This window comes from Pleurodeles waltl, chromosome 10, assembly GCF_031143425.1.
Source record: "Pleurodeles waltl isolate 20211129_DDA chromosome 10, aPleWal1.hap1.20221129, whole genome shotgun sequence".
NCBI lineage: Eukaryota > Metazoa > Chordata > Amphibia > Caudata > Salamandridae > Pleurodeles > Pleurodeles waltl.
In genome coordinates, this window is record NC_090449.1 from 900,675,044 (window position 1) to 900,687,736 (window position 12,693).

A 12,693-nucleotide genomic window follows, 5' to 3' on the forward strand; every position below is an offset into this window, starting at 1 on the left:
AGACCCAAGACCTCCTGATCTTCAGAAAAAACCTCAAGACATGGCTATTAGAACAGGGATCTCCCTCTCCCTCCCCTCCACCCGCCCCAGCGCCTTGAGACCCTCACAGGTGAGTAGCGCGCTATATAATTTTTTTTGATTGATTGACAATTAACAGAACACCCCGTGTCAGCAAACTCTAGAAATGCCCCTAGGGCCTTACAACTAATGCCCCGTAATCTACCGGGTCCCGGCAGCGTCACGGACGGTCAAGCCGGCCCTGAGTCCCAAAAACAAGCTCCCGACTGTCGGTCTTTAAAAAGGCGTAACAAGGTTCAACCATCACTCCCTATCGTCACCTGGAGACCACTTGTGCGTTGGTACCCGTCCTACTCTGGATCACCCTCCGACCCCTGAAAATCGCTTTCCTTCCTTTCGACACCTGGCTTGTCAGACTCGAAGCAGGCTGTCATTGCTGGCTACTTCATTAACTCAAACTACATCGGTGGAACTGGCTATGGCGTCACCTTGGCCCCGTTCGTAAACAAGAGGCGCGACACCCGATGACTGTATTTCTGCGGATAAGATAAACGCACGTGTACACTCCACAGCCAATTAGCATTTCGGATTTATATATAGTGCACTAGGATTGGCTTGGGTGCCTCAATTCTCCAATCCTAGGTCATTTTACACATTCGCAGTACCGCCCACTCACAGATGATTCTACCATAATGTTTAGCTGTTGGATTGGCCTTCATGCAACCCGGAAGTGTTAAAATTACGGACAAATGACATCACCCAAGGAAGACGGGCATAACGCGGAATTTACGGAGGGTCCGTGTAAGTAGCGGACCGTTGGTCATCGCATAAATATTAGTTGAACACCACCGCAGTGCATGTTTGATCGCAGTGCAATTTCCCCAATTGATAGGATTACCTGATGATTCTATGTCACAACCACACAGTGATCTAATTCTTGACCTTTCTTTGGTCAATTAATCTTTAGGTGTGTTTAGTTTAATCAAATTGGATGAATTAAGACACCAACTCCTTTAATGTGCCGTTTTGTTAAATAGGAGCACAGCGTCTGTGGTGAATTGGAGTCATCTAGGAATCTTGCAGACAGCAGTACGTACTACAGTGCTCTGTAATGCTTACAGGGAGGTAGCCAGGATTCCTTGGATGCTTGCACTCCATCTCTTTGCAAGCCAGTAATCTCTCCCCCATGTCGAATGTAGATTTTTTTCTTGTTTCTGACAAATGTATGTTTTTGAAGACCTACATAAGTTATCTTAATGGATAATTATTGAAGCAGGGTGTTTGAGTAATCACTGGAGTAGTTCCCTGCTTTACCTTAAAATTGCTGATTAATGGCTGTCACTTGTCTGGATCACTCGCCTCTATAAACTTTGGGTGAAAGTACATTCAAAAATATGCCTTCTGTTATCTCTAGCATTGATACAAGCTTGTTTCTCTTTCTAATAGCCGGCTGATCGTTCAAATTCATTGAGTATTGACTAGCTGCTATTCTCCACGCCTTTACGTATAATCCAGTCTTTTTTTAGCTTTGGCCTTTGAGACCCCTTTTAACTGGCTCGCTGGACTATTTGTGAACAAAAGTACATAATATACATACAGCGGAGGTTTTTTTTTGTCTGCAGGCTTCATCCTTTAGTCGTTCAAAATGTAATTCACATTTAGCTTCCACCCACCGTAGATAGCACATTACATTGGAATCAACCAGCACACATAACCCATTGGTTTCATTCCCTTTGAGTATGTGCACATTGTTCACACCTGCCTACAATATTTCATTTATCTTCAGTGACAAATCTGCTTCAAGCTGTTTTATTTAATGTATCTTATTTTAAATTTAAAGAGTGACTTGATTTTGACTGCACATTGAGTTGCCAGTTAAAGGGTGATTCATTTTCCATCTCCTTTTTAGGTCAAGCGGGAGTGTACGACCACTTGTAAATTTCTTCTGTGGGCTTCCAGCTATTTCATTTGTTAGTTTCTGTGTCATTTAAAAATCCTTGCTTGCTAGTGGTCAGTCATGCCTCTTTGTCCTGCCTTCTTCTGTGTAGGAGCAGGGACCAACTACTGTATAATTGCGCTTTGTCCTGTTTATCTGGTTTATCTTGTCTGACTTTTTATTTTTACTTTGTTTCCTGCTCCTGTCCAGGGAAGCTTCCCTTTTCATTCACAGAGCATGCTTTCTCTGACCTTAGCTGTAAACAAGGCTATAAATCAGACTGTTCTCTTGGTCACATTTGGCATTTATGGACTCTCTGCACCCTCTCTGAGCTGCCTGGCTCCTGCCCTTTCTTGGCCTGGATTTTCTTTACAAAGTGTGCCTGCTGGTGTGCTGAGAGCAAGGGTGGAGGATTGCTTGTAATTGCTGATAGCCTACGCACCAATCCCTACCAGGGCTCCACAATCCTTAGAGACAGTGCCCACTTCTGCTCAATACTGGGATCCCACTCGCAGGCCCACCAGTGAACCTCAGTTCATACGCTCAAAGCCCTCAGCCGTGCCAGGAACCCCACACATGCTGTCTGCCAGAGCACCTCAGGTCTTGCAGTCAGCACACTCTGCTCCTCTAGTACTGGGACCTTGGGCGCAGCTCTGTCAGTGCACCGCAGTTCACACACTGCAAGCCCACAGCCGTGCCAGTGCCAGAAATCCCACACACGCTGTCTGCCAGAGCACCTCAGTTCCTTTAGTTAGTACACTCTGCTCCTCCAGTATTGGGACCTCGGGCACAGCTCCGTCAGTGCACCTCAGTTCACACACTCCAAGCTCTAAGCGTGCCAGTGACTCCACAAACGCTGTCTGCCAGAGCACCTCAGTTCTAGCTGTCAGTACACTCCGCTGCTTCAGCACTGGGACCTCGGGCGCAGCTCCATCAGTGCACTGCAGTTCACACAAGGCAAGCCCTCAGCCGTGCCAGTGCCAGGAACCCCACACATGCTGTCTGCCAGAGCACCTCTGTTCTCGTAGTCAGTACACACTGCTTCTCCAGTACTGGGACCTCAGACGCAGCTCCCTCAGTGCACCCAATTTCACACACTTGAAGCCCCTCAGCCATGCTAGAACCACACACACTCTCTGCCAGAGCACCTCAGATTTTACAGTCAGTACACTCTGCTGTTCCAGTACTAGGACCTCGGGTGCGGCTCCTTCAGTGCACCTCAGTTCTACCCCAGCAAGGTCACTTCCTTTCCTATACTGGGACCCCGCTCACATACAGTTCAACTCTAATATTCAGTCCCACTGCCAAGCCAATACTGAACTCAAAAGAGACAAACAGCTCAGCCAGTGCACCTCACGTCTAACATTCAACGCCACTGTGGATGGGAACCACCACAGCTCTGCCAGAATCCATAAATTCTAATATTCAGTGCACATTTCCTCTCGGTACTAAGACTCACAAACTCGTCCCTCAGGAGTCCTTGCTTCTGTGGTTTAGAGGCAGTGCCACTCCCATACTGGCCCCACTCGCAACTTCACCAGGGCAACTCCAGGCTTACACTTGGCAAAACTGGCATGTCAATACTAGGTTCCACATGTAGCTCCATTAACATACCTCGCTTCTGACCTTGTGTGCCCGTTACTATTCCAGCACTGCAGCCCACATACAACTCTGTCAATGCACCTCACCCCTAACTTGCAGTGCCCCATTATTCCAGTACCAGGAAATACACGGCACACCGTTCGTTTCACATTCTGCCCCCATTGCCTTTCTGTTATTTCAGCACTGGGCTGGGGGACAGCTCTGTCTATAGCCCCAATCCTGATCTGAAGCACCCCAATATTGCTGTTTTGGGGTTCACATACACCTCTGCTAATGCACCTTCTGCAATGCCCCCTGCTGTTCCACACACTGACGTCTGTTTGAGGACATGGGGGAGACAATTAAATCTATTGTTAGCTGCCATCTTTATTTGGGAGGGTCTGTTTCACCTATCTCACTCCCTTCTTTCCTTTACTCTATTTAATCTCAATGTTTTTCTTTCTCCCCCACTTTTCTCTTTCCAGCTCTTAAAATCCACACATTAACAGTTTTGCTTTTTCTTTCAACTGTTTATATCTACTCCTCTCCCTTTTTTTTATTTTTATTTTTTTATTTCCCTCGTCCTCTTGCTACCACCTCCCTTTTCTAACTTGCAAAAACTCGGTTATTTCTTTCCCTGTTTCATTCCTCACTTTTTTTTTCTCCATCGGGCCTTCATTCTTTCTTTGTCTTTTTTATTTGCTCTATCCTTTAACTCTGTATGCGTCCTTTTTTTTCTTTAGATCTTTCTTCTTTCCTTTCTGTGGTGTTTTTCTTATGTTTACCTGTCAATTCACGTTTTACTATAAATCCCTCTTTTTCCCATCTGATATGGAAGCGACAAGTTACTTGTCTGGACCCGAAGTGTCAAAGTGGTTCTCCCATTGTGTGTTTGTGGGTAATGTGTCAATATATATATGCCCTCCTTCTTTCGCGGCTTGTTTCTCTCGCCATCTCTCTTTTTTCTCTGCTCATTTTTCGGTTTCTTTTCACACTTCATCATTTTTCCCTCTTTATATTTCGTTCGCTAGCTTCATTCCTTTTTTTTTTTTGTCTCACACATTTTCTCGATTTCTTCTGTTAGTTGTTTTCATTTTCTCGTTCTTTCTTTCCCTTCTTTCTTTTATTTCTTTGCATCCCCTTCTCTTTCATCCTTTTGTCTGTTGTATTCTTTTTGCTCCTCTTTTCCCGAGGCCTAGTAATGCATGGAGCAACAGGTGCAGTGGCACCGGGGCCCAGAGACCTATGGACCTCACTCAACTCTAATTACTGCTGTATTTTCCTACCAAAATTGCAGTCAACCATTTTCCTTTCTTACTCCAGTGGCCATGACACCGTTACTATGCCACTTGTATCCATTTTTACTCCTGGCTCCCTTTTTCCTTTCACCCTTCAATTCGACCCAAATGCTATTCTTGTTTTTTGAACATTACACTCTAATGCCAAAACAAAAGTTTATTTCTGATAATTGTTTATATGATAATTGTATATGTTTTAAGGTAGAGGAATAAGGTAAATGGAAGTGCTTTAGTTAAATGCTGGGCCATTGGAATTATATGGCAGGAAAAGATGAAATTATGAGGCAGGGTTGACCAATTTATTTGGAAAGAAAAGTTCAGTAATGAATTTACAATGCCAATATCTCTAACTCAAGAAAATGCAAGACATATTGTATTGCAAATGCTTGTTAAAGTTACTGTCATAAAATGTTTAAGTGACATTGCACGGTAGCTGCCTACAACTTGAGTAGTTGTTTAGGTGGTGCTTTATTCTTCTCTTATTGACAAATATTAATAAAATGTATGGTAAAACTTAAAGGCGTGTTATTTAATAAATGTTACGAGCAAAAGTGTGACATAAGTGAATGTTTTTAATTTTAAAAGTTTTGATGTAAGCGCATGGTGGCCATGTTTAAATGGCTGTATGCTCTTTTTTTTGCTTTTAATTTTGTGGCATATACTCAACATAAAAAAATAAAAGTAACCATTATACCAACTCGTGAAGGCGAAACCTATTGGCTTTGTCAGTGCTTGTTTTTATTTCCTTCTACACTTCCCTGCTTCACCCCCCATACACATTGTACTTGACCCCTTTTTCTTCTTTCCAGTAACTCCTTATTTAGGCTGTGGTCCTCAGGTCTCTCCCACTTCAACAAGATAGTTACCGTTCTAATCTGCTGATGGTTATGATCGGCTTGAGTCTGCAAAAGAAAGTCCAAGTGCAGTTTTTTTTCCAAGACAATTAAGCTACGTTTACACTCCTTTTCCTTATGTTCATTGCCTGCCGCTAACTTCTCCCAACTTTGCTTATTCCCCCTGTTAATGTCTTAGTGTGTACATCAATCCCCCTGCTGATTTCCCCATTGATGTCTCTTTGTGTGTACATCACAAAACGATTAGTTACTTTCCACAAACATTTCTCAAGTATTTTTTACAGGTTTCTTCCAGAAAGTTTTGGATTGTAACCTCATTGAATATCTGAAATGCACGTTTTGTTTGACTTTCTAGTGCCCCTGTTAGATTAACTGTGCTTGTTGCTTTGACGCTTTAAATTCATTGATCGAAATCTGCCTCAACTTCCCTTCACTCTATGTGCAGTTACAAATGAAAGGTCTTAGTATAACTATAAGATGTTTTTTTCCTTTATCCATAGCCCTCAATTTTAAAGTTTATGAAGTGAGATATGATGGAACGAGTGAGACTGTCTTTCTTTGGTTTCTGAAAAGCGATTATGTACACCCTAGCAAACTTCAAATCTAGAAACATTTCCGAAAGTCTTTCAAATCTGCACTCCATTATTAATTTGTTTAGAAAGTCTTTCATGGGGATATCTTCTTTTTTCCTTTCCGGAATATCCACAAAGCATTAATCAGGCTTTTTGAATTCTGTTTTTCTTGTCTTTCTTTTAATGTGAGGACCATTTTCAAACAGTCCCTTTCCTTATTCCCATAAAAGCAATGGCCTTCATCAGTTTCCATTCTTCTTTACAATACTGTTATGGAACCTGTATTCATATTCCAAACGTCATCAAGGATATCTTGCAGCAGCTAGGTCATGGAATTTACTAACACTTTCTTCTCTTTAGAACATCTTTTTCTTAACTGTGGCTGCTGCGTTGATGGCCCAGCCTTAAGCTGCCCTCACCAGAATCTTCATGAGACGTCAACCTCGATTGACCTCCTCCAGAGCCTTCTTGTGATTTAGAGTCCAATTCCAGAGAGTTATCCCCAAGAATATTTTGAAAAATAGAGCCGAATAGGTATTTTTGCAGTCCAATTGTCAAGTACATTAGGTAAAATCAAGGGAATTTTTAAAAAACAGTAATTAAATGTTCCATTGCTTCATGGTGTGTCAGAAAAGCTTTAGCTACCCAAAATGTGTTGACACCATTCCTCCCAAAGAAAATAAAAAAAAAATGGTAGAAAAAGGAACTCTTTCTACAGAATGCCGCCCAAAAATTGAATAAACCTCTTTACATATGACAGACAATTCAGATGATCTAATTAAGCAGGGCCCCATGGAGTATTTAAAAAAACAATATGCATATTTTCTCACTCCAATTTACCATCCACCCCCTACCAAAGTGATTCTCTTTCACAAGTTTGGACTGACTCTTTATATTAAAGGGGCAGTCCGAACAAACTCAGATCCCTTAAACCTACGTTGGTTCTACCCTGTAGAGATATTCATGACCATCTCCAACTACAGAGACATTGATCCTTTGTATCTACATATGGCACGATAAGGGTATGATTTTGACTTGTCCTGATTTAATACTGCTTGGTGTTATTTTTTTATTTTTTTTTTACTTTCTTTATTGGTATTTTCATCACATCTGGTATCAGTCATGATTTAACAGTACCATAACACAAAAACATAACCAGCAGTGCATTTCGACAATTCAATAAAAGGACAATCTCAGAGGCCTGAGCATGAGCAAGGGCAATACATACAATCTAGATCACATTTCCACCAGAACTGGGTCCCCCGCATGTCATGGCACATTGATGCCCAGGTGACCCATCAACCACTCACAGGAGGACTACCCAGTGACATTAGTATCAAACGTCAAACACTATAACAGTGTCCACACATCACTCCCCCCCCCACTAGGGCCGTCCACAGTCATGCTCATTCTCCTCTGTAAAGATGTGCAGTAGGGACCCCCACAGCGCGATGGCCTCCGAGGCCCCCCATCCTTGCGGTTATTACACATATGCATCTCCTCCTCTACTTCCTATTTAAGGAGATCCCTCTGCCACAATGCTTTCCAGGGAACCTGAGCACTCATCCAGCATATGGTCACTCACCTCTTGGCTAGCACTAATGCCAACTGGGCCATTTTGTGTTGTATCCGTTGTCCCTTCGGTCTAGGTACCACTCCCAGAAGGCAGGCCTTCGGGGTCAAGGGTATCGCTATGCCAGTCCCCTCTGTTATCTTAAGAACTACCTTTTCCCAGTATTCCCGAACCCCCTCCGCATGTCCAGGCTAAGTGCAAAAAAATGGCACTTAGCTCCCCACATCTCGTGCACCTCGCATCCCTGTCAGGAGTTATTCTATTAAGGCGCCCTGGGGCACATATGTATGGTGCAGGAAGTTAAAATGGAGCAGTTTAAATCTGTGATTGGTGGACCCTTTCTTCATCAGCATACACGCTTGTGCCCAATCAGCCTCTGTTACTGACTCCTCCAACTCCCTCGTCCATGCAACACGTGCCACACACTGGGGCAACACCTGATCACCTTCAACAGCTTATAGAATAATGCGATGAGGTGTCCCCCCCCCCCTCTCCCCAAAGGAGCACGTTGCCCAACAATCGGGATGGCTGCAGGGCAGCTGGGAATTCAACCCAAACCTTCAGCGCCACACTTTCCAGCTTGGCATACTGCAAAAACTGCCCCAGCCTCACCTCAAAAGTTTCCTGAGCCTCTGGGAACTCAATGATGACTTCCCTGAGGTAAAGATCCCCGCCAGTCCGGGAGCCCCTGGCCCTCCAACGATCCATAGACATATCAGCGTAGATGGCCATGAATGCACAGCTCCCTTTCAAATGGCGTCCTACCCAGCACTTTACTCACAAACGCCTCACCAATTAGGGAATTCCCTCGGTTGATCATCCTTCATCAATAATTGCACCAAGATATCACCACCTAACATACTCAAGAACTACCTCTTCTCCCAGTTGTCTGATGCTGTCAGCCATTGCGCAGCATGTTGTAAATGGGCCGCATAACAGTAATGCTCCATATCGGGCAGGGCAAGACCACCATCCTCCATATCCCGTTTAAGAACCGACAATGTCACCCTGCTACGACATCCGGCCCAGACCAGGGAGATAAGCAAACTGTCTAACTTCCGGAAAAAGAAGGAACGGATCCGTGAATATGGCATTCTGAATCAGATAAAGGCAACGCGGGAAAACAAACATCTTCACCACAGCTACCCTCCCCGTCACAGACAGGGGCAGTCGACTCCAAAATGCCACTGACCCATCGAGGTTAGACATGACTTTATCCTCATTGAAGCGTCTATGGTGGTCATTATGACCCTGGCGGTATTAAAACTCCAGGGCCAAAACGACGGGAGCACCGCCAACAGGCTGGCAGTGCCTCCCGGCGTATTTTGACCGCAGCAGTAGCGCCGCGGTCGCACCGCCGGGGCAGGCGGTTTTCCACCACAATGGCCCCAGCGGTAGTAATCCGCCAGGGCAGCGCTGCCCAGGGGATTACGAGTCCCCGACCGCCAGCCTTTTTCTGGCGGCCTGAACCGCCAGGAAAAGGCTTGCGGTACGGGGAGTCGTGGGGCCCCTGGGGGCCCCTGCACTGCCTATGCCACTGGCATGGGCAGTGCAGGGGGCCCCTGACAGGGCCCCATGCAGCTTTTCACTGTCTGCTGTGCAGACAGTGAAAAGCGCGACAGGTGCAACTGCACCCATCGCACGGCCGCAACACCGCCAGCTCCATTTGGAGCCGGCTCCCATGTTGCGGCCAACATCCCCGCTGGGCCGGCGGGCAGAAAACTTGGTTTCCGCCCGCCGCCCCAGCGGGGATGTCCAAATGGGCACCGCGGGAGTGCGGCTGCATTGGCGGGCGCACGGCGGTTACAGCTTGGCGGGCGGCGGTAGCCGCCCGCCAATGTTGTAATGAGGCCCTATATGTTTCCTCTGTATATGCCACCAACATACCCAAGTATCTAGAACCTTCTAATTCCCAGCGAAGGCCCAGCTCTGGCAACCGATCAGCAGGACCCACACTAACCTGCCCATTGGAATCAGGAGCGACTTCCCAACATTAACTTTGAGGCCCGTGACCGTGCCAAGGGTCACAAGGAGCCCCATCAAGACTGACACCACCCAGGCAGGTGTTTGGACGTATATCAACGCATCATCCACGTAAAAAGAGAGAATGTGGGTAGAGTCACCAATCTTAATCCACCCCCATCGCTCCATCTGCCTGCGCAGCAGAATCACCAACGGTTCAATGTCAAGGGCAAATAGTACTGACGAGAGCAGGCAGCCCTGCCTTGTACCCCTTCCGACCTCCCACTCCCCTGATAAGTCTCCCGCGATTCGAACTCGAACTGAAGGGCTGGTATACAAAAGGCGCACTCAAATACAAAAAGCAGGACCAAATCCCATTCCCTGTAGCACCGCCATAAGATATGGCCACTCCACAGTATCAAACGCCTTTTCCAAGTCAAATGATACCAAGGCCAACTCGGAAGCACAGCCCATCGTTTCGTGCAATACATGAGTGAACCTACGAATGCTAAGAGTGGTACAACGTGCTGGCATAAAGCCACATTGATCCTCATGGACTAGCTGTGGACCACCGTGTGGACAGACCTGTTGCCAATACTTTGCACAATATTTTAAAGTCAGTATTGGGCATTGTGAGGGGACTGTACAAAGATGGGTCGACCGCATCCCTCCCAGGCCTGGGCAACAGACACATAACATAACACCCTCCCTCATCATATGTGGTAGTACCCCACTGTCCCGAGCCTCACGAAAAACCTCTAACAACTTTTCTTTCAGAGTGGCAGAATAAGCTTGGTAAAACTCTGCAGGAAATCCTTCCCCACCCGGACCTCTGGATCTGCTCAGGGCCTGATACTCTCAGCTCCTCCAGGTCTGTCTCACTCTCCCAAGTCCTGCACAAGCTCAGGGACTAGCCAGGGTAGCCCCACTCCATCCAGGTAATCCCCTATCCGCCCAGGTGGACCTGCCAACTCAGCACTATACACTCCACAAAGGTGTTCCATGAATACCCGCAGGACATCATGACAATTAGTTACAAGGGCCCCATTTGGTGTGTGGACCTGCAAAATAGTGGGGGAGTTCCTGTTCCTGTCTCAATATCCATGCAAGGAGCTTCTCCGATTTGTCCCCCTCTCTATGGAGCCGCTCTGCTAGGTGCTTTAACCCCTTCTGTGCCGTGGACTTAATGGTTACGTCCTACGGCACAGTGCTCATGTGCTGAGGACGTAACCATTACGTCCTCGGCACTGAGCTCAGAGGGAGCGGCTTCCCTCCCACCTCCCTAAGGCAGGGATGGAAGGGGGAGCCCTTCCCCTTCCACCCCCGACTCCCCCTTCCCCCCCCCCCATCCCCCCAGTGACATCTGATGACGTCAGCACGCATTTGCGCGCTGATCTCATCAGAGTCCACTTCTCCATCGCGCTGGAAGATCGGAAGAAAAATGCAAAGCATTTCTCTTCCGATCATGTGATGGGGCCCTGAGAGGCTTCAAAGGGAAGGAAAGGAATTTCCTTCCCTTTGAAGTCTCTCAGAGCATTTCAAAAGCCGGATCATAAAGCGATCCGGCTTTTGAAATGCCCACTAGACGCCAGGGATTTCTTTTTTCAAAAGAAACTGGCATGAGGGGATCTTTTTTTTTTTTTGCGCCAGTTTCACGCAAGGGTCGCTCCCCTGGGGGGGCAAATTTATTTTAGGCCATTTCTGCCCTCACTGGGGGCAGATTGCCCTATTGTTATTAGGCCGACTAGGCGCCAGGGAGCTTTTTGTTTGTTTGTTTTTTTGGTGTTTTTTCTGGTGTTTTTTTTTTTTTTTTTTTTTTTTTTTTTTAGAGTTGGGAGTGACCCCTTAGGCAAGGGTTGCTCCCTAGGGGGCAAATAATATTTAGGCCATTTCTGCCCCCCTTGGGGGCAGATTGGCTGATTTTTGTTAGGCCGATCTGCCCCCAGGGAGGGCAGAAACCTCTAGGCGCCAGGGATCATTTTTTTTTTTGTTTTGTTTTTTAGAGCTGGGGAGCGACCCCTTAAGCAAGGGTCGCTCCCCTGGTGGGGGGAATTTATTTTTGGCCATTTCTGCTCCCCTTGGTGGAAGATCGGCGTATTTCTGTTAGGCCGATCTGCCCCCGGGGGGTAGACACCACTTAGGCACCAGGGATTGGTGTGTGTGTATGCCATACCCCCACCCCAAATAAATGGGACCAAAGATGTTCTGCCCACCAGTGGGCAGATGGGGCAATTACCCCTGATCCACACCACAGGGGGGGCAAAAGTCTACTAGATGCAAGGGAATTAAAAAAAAAAATATTGGGATGGTGGCTACCAACCAGTAAGGGCCTGGTTATGCCCCTACCCCAACTGAAGGGGGAAACAGTATTTCATCTCTCCCCAGCACTCTAAAACATCTTATCCCACAGCAAGCAAGAAGACATTTGATTATTTTGGGATTTGGTTTTACATTTCGGCCATGAGAGCTTGGCTAACTCTCAAAATTGTCCCACTTTGAATGGTGAGGGCTGCACTTTATGGACTTTGGGACGCTGACGTGGAAAAATCCACAAGACCTAGACACACCTGAAAACTAAACATCTGGGTGATTCCAGGGTGGTGTGTTTCACATGCACCCCGCACCATTTTCATCCCCACAATGTCCTGCCAACCTCCAACTTGGCTGCAAATCACACATTTTTCCCACGTTTTTGTGATGGAACCTTCCGGAATCTGCAGGAATCCACAAAATTCCTACCACCCAGCATTGTCTCATCTATACCGATAATGATTCTCCTGCACTTGTCAGCCTAAAAATGTTTTTTTTTGCAAACTGCCCTTTTGGACCTCCTTTAGTTCCCCCTCAAAATCAACATGTTTTTGGCTCTTCCCTTTCACAAGCACTTAGCCCACATACA

At 46.4% G+C, this 12,693-nt stretch overlaps 1 protein-coding gene across 2 annotated transcripts in view; it reads left to right on the forward strand.

The window, feature by feature from the left end:
- The first annotated feature begins 684 nt into the window (after positions 1-684).
- Positions 685-12,693, forward strand: part of VPS50 (VPS50 subunit of EARP/GARPII complex) — an 880,308-nt gene continuing 868,299 nt past the window's right edge. The window contains exon 1 of one of the 2 annotated variants that reach the window (XM_069211661.1): positions 685-819. The gene's annotated coding sequence lies outside the window, so the exon portion shown is untranslated. The remainder of the gene's footprint in view (positions 820-12,693) is intronic. The other variant, XM_069211662.1, reaches the window with a different exon arrangement.